This window comes from Megalobrama amblycephala, linkage group LG16 (assembly GCF_018812025.1).
Source record: "Megalobrama amblycephala isolate DHTTF-2021 linkage group LG16, ASM1881202v1, whole genome shotgun sequence".
NCBI classification, from domain to species: Eukaryota; Metazoa; Chordata; class Actinopteri; order Cypriniformes; family Xenocyprididae; genus Megalobrama; species Megalobrama amblycephala.
In genome coordinates this window covers 36,715,706-36,726,243 of record NC_063059.1, presented here as the reverse complement: position 1 = coordinate 36,726,243, position 10,538 = coordinate 36,715,706, and the positions used below count along the sequence as shown (strand labels likewise).

Sequence of the window (10,538 nt, the reverse complement as noted above, 5' to 3'; positions counted from 1 at the left end):
TTTTTTAAAAGAAATTAATACTTTCATAACATATCATAACATGAGAAACATTAAATCAATATCTTTGAATTTCTCTTGCATCATTTTCACCAGAGTTCAAAAAAAATGGTTCACCTAAGAACTTTGTGGACGAGTGTTTGGTGGAGAGATGAGCAGTGTGGTGATGTTTGAAGACTACAGAACTGTGTCTCTGGTGACTGAGATGTTTCTGAAACGTTCTCCTCTCCTGTAGCTGATGAGGAGAGCTTCATATACACTCTTAAAAATAAAGGTTCTTAAATGGTTCTTTGGCAGGGTGTATGGTTCCATGAAGAACCTTTACTATCCAAAGAACCTTTCCATTGCACAAAAGGTTCTTTGTAGCACAGAAAGGTTCTTTAGACTATAAAATGGTTCTTCACACTCAGTCTCATGTTGTGTACGTATATATATATATATATATATATATATATATATATATATATATATATATATATATATTATTATTATTATTTATTTATTTATTTATTTTTCAGGAAAGTGAGATCAAGTGAGCTAAATTCTCCTGTCTGGTCCAGAACTAATTCAGACTAATTTTTCCAGACTCAAATTAATATAAATAATGCAATATAAATTATTAATTTTGAGTTATATAAATAGAGTTGTGGTGTTTATCAATTGAAAAACAGATCAATCCTTTTATATATTTTAATGTTTTGCATGACTCAAGGCTCACTGAAAATCTTTAAAAATTATAATGTGACTTCGAAGGCGTTGCTGATTAATTTATTATTTAACTAAAAGCAAAGTTTAGTATAAAAATCCTGCAGTAATGTTTTAAAATTAGTTTTAAACCCTTTGTAAAGGGTTTGCCTTGCCTTGCCTATATGAATGGTTCGTAGAACTACAAAATGAGTTTCAAATTCGCGATTGAATAATAATGTAATATAATGTAATATAATTTAATGACATTTCAAATTGTTTATGTAGTGTTTTAATTCAAGATGCTTATTTAAGTGCTGCGTGACGTGTTTTAATGGGCGCGCGCGCTGAGTTGCCATAGAAACGGGCCAGCAACACCAACTGACAAGTTTAAGAACTCCGTCTCTCACTGTTGGTTTCAATGCTTTCAGGTGAGTTTAACCCCTACAAATCACACAATAAATACACACAACTGTTGTTGACACTTTCTTACATGTAATTGACACGCTTCTGTTGAATATTTACTTCACAGAAATGGCTCCGGAGTCTTCGAAAAAGTCCGTTAGCATCTCAACCGTTTTCCGAAGAGGTAAGGTAGGCTAAACTCTTGTTTATGAAAGTTTGGGCTTTTAACCACATCTTTATGTGTAGGTGAGCGGTTTTGATAGATTTGTAAAGGGTTTGCCGGCAGTTTGTCAATGGTTTATTTGAAGTTGGCCAATTATTTATTTATTTAGCTTAAAATATACGCTGTAACGTAGCCTACCGTTAATCGGTGACGTCACTTAATACACGCAGCGTGAAAATTTGCTGCAAACTATTGCTGACAGATGAGAAAGCTCATTAAATAACTTTATAGTATTTTTTTTTCTCACAACATATTTGTTTATGACCATGCATCTGTTATATTACAGTTTAGGAAGGCTTTGGCCTTTTCTGCTCTGTTTTCTTTTAATAAACCTGGCACTGCATGCTAAATATTATGACAAATTGCATGTTATGTTTCTAGATTCTTCCATGCTGATGGCCGTGCAGCAGAATAGGAGCAGACCTCAATCATACACTAATGTTCAAAAGTTTGAGGTTGGTGCAATTTATTTATTTATTTTTTTAAAAGGAAGTCTCACCACTGCTGCATTTATTTGATTAAAAATACAGTCAGAAAAGAAATATTGTAAAATATTATCACAATTTTAAAAATACCCGTTTTCTATGTGAATATATAGTAAAGTGTAATTTATTCCTGTGATCAAAGCTAAATTTTCAGCATCATTACATCAGTCTTCAGTGTCACATGATCCTTCAGAAATCATTCTAATATGATGATTTGATGCTCAAGAAACATTTATGATTATTATCAATGTTGAAAACAGTGCTGATCCAGATTTTTTATGGAAACAGTGATACTATTCAAACATTTGAATATTAAGATTTTTAATTAAGAAAAAAAAAGAGAATTTAATTATTTTATTAATCAAGGGTGCATTAAATTTATCAAACGTAACAGTGAAGACATTTACGTTGGAAAAGATTTATATTTTCTAAAGTTTTAAATAAATTTAGTAAATGCTGTTCATTGAACTTTCATCAAAGAATCCTGAAAAAGGTATCACCATTTCCACAAAAAATGTTAAGAAGCAAAAACTGTTTAATAATAAATGTTTCTTAAGCAGCAAATCAGCATATCAGAATGATTTCTGAAGGATCATGTGACACTGAAGGCTGGAGTAATGATGCTGAAAATTCAGCTTTGATCACAGAAATAAATTATATTATATATGTATAATATATTAAAATAGACAACAGTTCTTTTGTGTTGTATTACTGTTTTGTATTCTTGATTAAATAAATGCAGACTTAGTAAGCAGAAGATTTTTTTTTTCAAGGTACCATATAACATTGCTACCTAGTGCTTATATTGCTTAAATACCATTAATTAGATGGATATGTGGTTCAAGATGCTGTGATAGGCTTCCGCCCCATGACCCTACAGACAAGTGTCACACAACAGGAGGTGACAGACAAGTAAGTTGAAACACAGATTTTATTTATAACAGTGGCAAGGAACTGCATGAGAATGCAGACTAGTGAGTATAACAATTCAGAGATGGATGACTTGGCTGACTGGTGATGATAATCTTTGTAGGAGTGACGGTGATGACCAGGAGTTGGGATGAAGCAGACGACAGATGACGGAGGACAGATGACAAGAATTCACAAAGGCAGGTAGGTACACAGGTTGGTATCGTGAAGGAGTCTGTTCGTGTACGTAGAGATGAGACCAGACAAAGAAGTGCAGGTTGTGAGTGTCTTTATGGTGTGCATTGATGAAGAGGTGCAGGTGCGGCGAATCAGAATTCCGGGGAGAGTGAACAAGTGGGCGGAGCTTGCTGATCTGGTGACGATGGGTTGATTGTGGTCTGAGATGGCTACGACTCCTCCCCCTCCTCCACGGGCGGCTCCTGACGGCCGGATGGTGTGACGACGGGGCCTACCTCAACCCCTAGGAGCTGGGCAATCTAGGTGTTCGGTGTGAAGAACAGCTGGATCCAATTCAATGAGGTACTCTGGCCCTGCCACCGCTTGTCGAGGGCGGCCCTGATCCTGTAGATAACTTTCTCATTTGCGAGCTCAGGAAGAGGAAGTACCTTATCGTCACCAGATTGTGTGAAGGGAGACAACAAAGGTTCAGAGTCAGGTTTGAGTAGTGGCACATGAAATGATAGTAAAATGCGGTAGTGTGGTGGAAGATTGAGCCTGTAGGTGACCTCGTTGATCTGCCTCTGCACAGTGAACGGACCTATGTAACAGGGACTCAGCTTACGGCAGGGCAGGCAGAGACAGATGTCCCATGTCGAGAGCCACACCTTCTGACCTAGTTGGTAGCAAGGGGTCTGTGTTCTTCGAGTGTCAGCCTGCCTCTTGTGTCTCTGCACTGCCTGTTGGAGATGCACGTGAGCTGAGTCCCACACCCTCTCGCTCTGCTGGAACCAGTGGTTGACAGTTGGAACCTCCAAGGGCTCACCGGACCAGGCGAATAAGGGAGGCTGGTATCCAAGGATGCACTGGAATGGGGTGAGGACCTCAGGTACCTCCCAATCTCCTGGATCTTCCGTTCAGTCTGCCCGTTAGTTTGCGGGTGGTAACCGGAGGAGAGGCTCACAGAAACTCCCAGGAGTTTGAAGAATGCTTGCCATACCCGTGAGATGAATTGGGGACTGCGATCTGATACAGTGTCCTCTGGTAGGCTGAAGTGGAAGAACACATTTTGGAAGAGGGCTTCTGCAGCTTCAAATGCAGTAGGTAGACCTTTCAGAGGGATGAGTTTAGACGCTTCGGAGAAGCGATCAACGATGAAGAACACAGGTATTGTTGCAGATGGTGGAAGGTCGATCATAAAGTCAATCCCCAGGTGTGACCATGGACGATGTGGAATAGGCAGATGAACCAGCTTCCCCTGTGGCAGTTTGCAGGGAGTGTTGGTAATAGCAAAGACTGAGCATCCCCTGATGTATCAGGAGATATCTTGAGCCATGGTGGGCCACCAGTAGCGATGACGTAAGAGCGAGAGGGTATGTTGACTACCTGGGTGTCCAGAGCGTGAGCTGAGTCCATGAGGGACAGACGATAGGCTGGTGGTAGGTAGAGTAGCCCCTCAGGACCTCCCAGCAGAGCAGGATCGGAGCATGTAGCTTGGGCGATTTCTTCATTGAGGGACCATTGAATGGGACTAAAGATCATGGCACGGAATTGGACGGGGATGCACACTGGTGAGTATAACAATTCAGAGATGTATAGATGACTTAGCTGACTGGTAATGATAATGTCTCTTTGCATGAGTGACGGTGAAGACTGGGAACTGGGAAGCAGACGACAGAAGACAAAGGACGGGAATCCACAATGGCAGGTAAGTACACAGGTGAGTGTCACGAAGGAGTCTGTTAGTTTACGTAAAGACGAGACCAGACAAAGGAGTACAGCTGATCTGGGCGGAGCATGCTGATCTGGTGACGATGGGTTGATTGTGGTCTGAGATGGCTGCGACTCCATGACAAAAAGTGGTTTGGAGAGTGAATGGATGGATGAATTTGCAAGATTGTACTTTGACTTGCATTGATTTTGTTTCTCTTCTTACTGCTGTTCAGTTTTTTCTTTTTTTTTTTTGTCATGTCGCATCATTATACTTGTGCTAAAACTATGAAAATTGAGAAACTAATTAAATTTTCTTTCTCTTTCTCTTTCTCTTTCTTTTTTTTTTTTTCTTCCTGTTACAGGATGCTACCCAGTCCCAACCATTCATCAGAAGGACTGTGAAAGGGGGAACTGTTTAAACCACCAGTGGCGGTTTCCACAGGATAGTTGTGGATGAGGGGGGTACTGATATTAACACGTTGTATTCACTGTATTACACACTATAGTGTGTATATATTTTTTAAATTCACTGTGACCATTGAGTACTCAGACTTGACATTGACGGATGACATTGAAGATGTTTGCAGTGATCGAGTCTCAGACAGTGTCAAGTCTTAATACTCCAGTACTTGTGCACACCCCTATTAAACGCACACACACTGTATCAAGGTATGATGTATACTGCAATGATGTATAATGTAAATGCAATAAATATTTTAATCATATACTGTTTTTTTGTCAAGTGTTGTTACTTTTGGATTTTCTTCTATTATATGAACTATTAAAGAAAATTTATAGTATGATAAATGTGAGGATATTATTGATCTGGAAGAAATGGGGCCATAAAGAACCTTTTCATCAGTGGTTCTTTGTAGAACCTTTAAAAAGAGTTCTTTGTAGTACCAGAAAAGGTTCTTTATGGCACCAAGAACAAAATGGTTCTTTAAAGAACCTTTCACAAAACGGTTCTTTAGGGAACCAAAAAAGGTTCTTCTATGGCATCGCTGTGAAACCCCCTTTTTGGTTCTTCCTGGCACCTTTTTTTTTAAGAGTGTAGCTGCTTTATTATCCTTCTTTGGCTCTTCATTCTGGCAGAACATCCATAGCTTCCTTCCTGATGTAAAGCATGAGCACGTTCTGGGGAAGCAAACTGAACAATTTGAGTGTCTCCTCCAAGCCTACAGGAGGAAGAATCAGAAGAAAGCCGTCCAGTATCACAGCAGTATCAGTGTACCACTTCACTTTATAACTTTGTTCCACACACACTCGTGAACTTCCCTAATCACTTCCCTCAGGGAAATTCATTTTAAAGTGCGTTCCACTTTGGCAATTGGACGAGTGAAGTGTACAGTATATGGACAGACCCTCAATCCCTCGATTTTGACTGAGGAAGTGAGTCTATTCATATGTACTCTAGTCTTCAGACAGCTCCATATATCACAGTGAAACATGTGATTCAACTCCTCCTCATTCAAATCTAGTGTATGATATATTTTGAGACTTATTTATAATTTAACTTCATCATTCTCTTTGCCACTTTAAGATGTTACACAGTTAAAGTTTATTGTTTTGCTATTTTAATTGTTTGTGTAATTTTATATATGTTATAGGCATGGTATGTATATGTATGTATATATATATATATAGCATGATGCATCAAAAGATGCCTGGTGTTTCCTTCTGGAGCATCAGTGAATGTTTGAACCATTTTTAATAGTTGTGTTTGAGTCCCTCAGTTGTCCTCAGTGTGAAAAGATGAATCTCAAAATCCTACAGTCACTGCTGGAAAGGGTTCAAATATGCAAAAATGCTTCAAAACTGATGAATCTGCAGGAACTGGAGGGTTTTTCTGAAGAACAGAGCTCAGTTTAACTGCTCAGGACAAACAAGAGACTCATGAACAACCATCACAAAACAAAAAAACAGTCATGGATCATCAGGTAACCACACACAGTATTGAGAATCAATGGTTCACATACTATAGATATTTTAATAAATTCAGCTATTGTTTTGTCTTGTGAACTAAATGCAAACATATTTTATGTAAAATATCTTACTCAGGACAGAACTAAACAAAAAATAACATGCATTTTGTATGATCTCTCTTGTTTTGTTAAAAATTCACATTTTCACAGATTCTGAAAGGGGTTCCCAAACTTTCGATCCCCACTGTAAGATATACTAAAAAAGGAAACTGATAGATTGATAGGAGTTTATACTGTACTTACCTTGGTCAAGTAATCAACAGGCAGGGGGGTTTTCATCACCTCTAAATTGAAAAGTAAAAATAAGAGTAGAATTATTTTCAAAACAGTGTTATTTGTGCTGTTCAAGAAATAAAGTGAAACCAATACCAGCTCTCTCTACTCTTCTCTTTTTCTGTTCAAGGACTGCCCACCTGGGTATGTTGGTGATGGCAGAAGGGGAGTCCTGCGAGGATTTTATTCAGTTAAGGAAGTTGAGGGCTATTGCTCTGTTGACTGTTTTTTTAATGATGGAGGGGAATTTCAGAAGATTTGAAGGAATTTTCATGTGAGATATATATATATATATATATATATATATATATATATATATATATATATTTAACTTCTAACTACTTCATTAGCATAAATGTTTTACATGCAGTATTGCCAAAGCGACAGAAACTGTCCAAAAATATAGTACACAAAAATAAACAACCATGACAGAGGAACTATTAAAATAAGTATATAAGGTGCCATTAACTTACGCGCATGCGCGCCAATGACGTCACGCATGTGTCACCGCGCGTATTACATACAAGACGATACGACCGGCACAAACCAGCACAAACGGGAGCCAAGATGGCGGCAAGATAGGAGGTGGTGTTTCTGAAGTGTCGTCGGGAAAGTTTTAGGTTGGACGGTATTACAACCAACATAGCTTATATATTTTATATGAGTGAACAAGTAAACAAGATTGTTGCTTAATCTCACGTTTTGAGCCAAATTTATGGGCAGAAAGAGAAACAAACAAGCTCCAGTTGCTACCATGTCAGTACCTGCACCTGAGTCACAGATGGATCCTGTTCAAAGTGCATGTACATTTTCATCTGAGATCCAAACTGCATCGAACAGCGAAGAGCCGACGAGCAAGTGGTTTGACTCTCAACCTAACATTTATGGCCTTCTAGCTTCTCCTCTTCCCGACACCCCTCTAAAGCCGAGTCAAAAAAAGTCTAAGAGAGAGTACAGTGAGCGCGATGTGTCGTCCTCTGAAATTTTAGCGGCCATTCGCGATTTTCGAGACGAGATGTTCCAGAAAATATCAACTATTGACAAGACAACTGCCGTTACAGCACAGCAAATTGAAAGCTTGTCTTCTACCGTACATCAGCTTGTTACCGAGGTGACTACTCACAAGGAGGCCTTGAGAGTCGTATCTGCTGAGATTCAGGATCTTAAACAGATGAACAAAACTTTAAAACAAGAGGTCGGAGACTGCAAGCGGTACAGTTGGAGGTGGACGCTGAAGCTGCATGGTGTACAAGAAAAGGATGGAGAAGATGTCCGTCGTGTTGCAATCGATATCCTTGGCAACGTGGTTCCTGGCATCAGTGAGAGGATGGAGGATGCGGTGGATATCGCCCATCGTCTCGGCCCGCGAAGAAATGATGGTACACACAGGTCTATAATTATCCTGTTTGCTCTTCGTCGTTACCGAGATATTGTTTGGCAAGCTGCCAGAGGTTGTAAGTTCCTGCGTGACAACAAGCTACGACTTACTGAGGCCTTATCCCCAGAGGACAGGGTGGCAAGAGAAAAGCTTTGGCCATTGGTCAAGAAGGCCCGAGATGAAGGGAAAAAGGCTTCTTTCCGTGGATCGTTTGCTCTAATTGATGGAAAGAGATTTGACTTTGCCAGTGTGAAGTAGGGTAGTAGGCCCATGCATTCTTCTGTTCTTTCTGGGTTTAAACGGTATCCAGCTTTATTTTAGCTGATTCTCCTGGTTAATAAGTGCTTTATATCTGAGCAGAGACTGAATTTTTTATTATTATTATTATTATTTTTTTATTTTATTTTTTTTCTCTCAATGATCCAATCTAGAGTTTACTGCTAAACTTGACTCTTATGTTAAATCGTATGCTGGATTTTCGTTAGCACAGATTAATTTATTTACATTCTGCCAGTCATATTATTATTTGTAGTACTATTTTTTTATTTTAATCAATTTTTTTTTTTTTTTTTTTTTTTTTTTTTTTTTTCTGTTTTGTTGGTTATATTAAAGCAGTGATTATCTAGGTTCAATATTACAATATAGGTCTATTTGTTCCATGACCCTAATTGGTTGTATATCGTTCCTTCCTTCAAAGTAAAGTTTCCGTACAGTTTCTTCAGGTGTTGGTACATACTTTATATTTTGTTTTATCTTTTATTTACTTGTTATGGATTTCAAGTTTAGTTCATTGTCTGTTATGTCTTTAAATGTAAGAGGAATGCGCGATGTGGTAAAGAGGAAAGCTATTTTTTTATTTTGTAAAAGCTGCGAAACTGATTTAATTTTCCTTCAGGAAACCCATTCATCTGAGTTGGATGTTAAATTCTGGAAGAATCAATGGGGTAATTTAATTTATTGTAGCCATGGTTCCAATCACTCTGCTGGAGTTTCAATTCTTTTGCACAAATTTAAAGGGCAAATTCTGGAGGTATTATTTTCAAATGAAGGCAGATGGATTATTATGTCACTAAAACAAGATAATTCAACCTTCATTATTTGCAATTTATATGGCTGTAATTCTCTTTCAGCTAACAAAATATTATTCTCTGAAATTACTTGCAAATTGACAGAAATACATAATAAATACCCAGATTCTTTTCTAATTTTGGGCGGTGATTTTAATGAATGTTTAGATGACACACTGGACAGATTTCCTTCCAGAGGCAATGAAAGTCTCAATTTTAATTCCAATTCTAATAATATTATATTAATATGTTCTGCTCTCTCCCTCACAGATCCTTGGCGTTTTTTTAATCCTGTCACACAGGACTTCACTTGGTCAAATAGTAAAAGGTCCTTGAAATCTAGAATTGATTTCTTTTTAGTTTCCTCATCAGCCCTGCAGTTTGTTAAAAGTGTATCTCATTCATTCGCCCCTCTTTCTGATCACAAACAAATAATGTTAAAATTAGGCTGTAATGATGAAAGTCCGAAGTTACGTGGTTACTGGAAATTTAATAATTGTCTTTTAAATGATAATATTTTCAATGACAGTATTAAAAAATTAATTAATTGTATGTTTCCTGATAATATTCATAATGAATATAAAGCAAAATGGGAATTTTTTAAATACAGAGCTAGACAAATAGCTATAAAAAGGAGCAAAGATTTAAAGGCATCAAAAAATAAAAAAATAACTGAACAAATGGAAAGAATAAATTCTTTACTGACAAATAATTTGTCTCAGGAAGAGGAACTAGAATTAAGGGAGCTACATCTACAAATTAATCAAATGTATCTAGATATTGCTAGAGGTGCCTTTGTCAGGTCCAGGGCTAAATGGCTGGAAGAAGGAGAAGTGAATTCCAGCTATTTTTTTGCTTTAGAAAAAAGAAACTGCAAAAGAAATTCCTTGACTGCTCTTAATATTAATGATGTCAATTGCACAGATCCTAATTTGATATCTAAATTTGTCACTGACTTCTATAAAAATATTTACACATCTGTGTTTGATAAAGATAATTGTGACAATTTTATAAAGAAGGTTCAAGATCATATTCCAATTATTGATACTGACTTTAAAGCCTTTTGTGATTCTGATGTGACAACTGAGGAAGTTCGAATTGCACTTTTCTCTATGAAGAAAGGAAAATCTCCAGGCAGCGATGGACTAACTGTCGAGTTTTATATTCATTTTTGGGAATTAATCAAGCAACCTTTGCTTTGTATGTATAGAGAATGTATCAATGCAAAGGAAATGACGGAGT

The 10,538-nt window shown here is 37.5% G+C and overlaps 1 long non-coding RNA gene across 1 annotated transcript; it reads left to right on the top strand.

Annotated features, from left to right (window-relative positions):
* Window positions 1-956: 956 nt before the first annotated feature.
* LOC125248440 lies at window positions 957-5,318 on the top strand. The gene is made up of 4 exons (XR_007180308.1): window positions 957-1,112; window positions 1,214-1,270; window positions 1,691-1,764; window positions 4,956-5,318. It is a non-coding gene; the product is annotated as an uncharacterized LOC125248440 (long non-coding RNA).
* The last annotated feature ends 5,220 nt before the right edge of the window (window positions 5,319-10,538 follow it).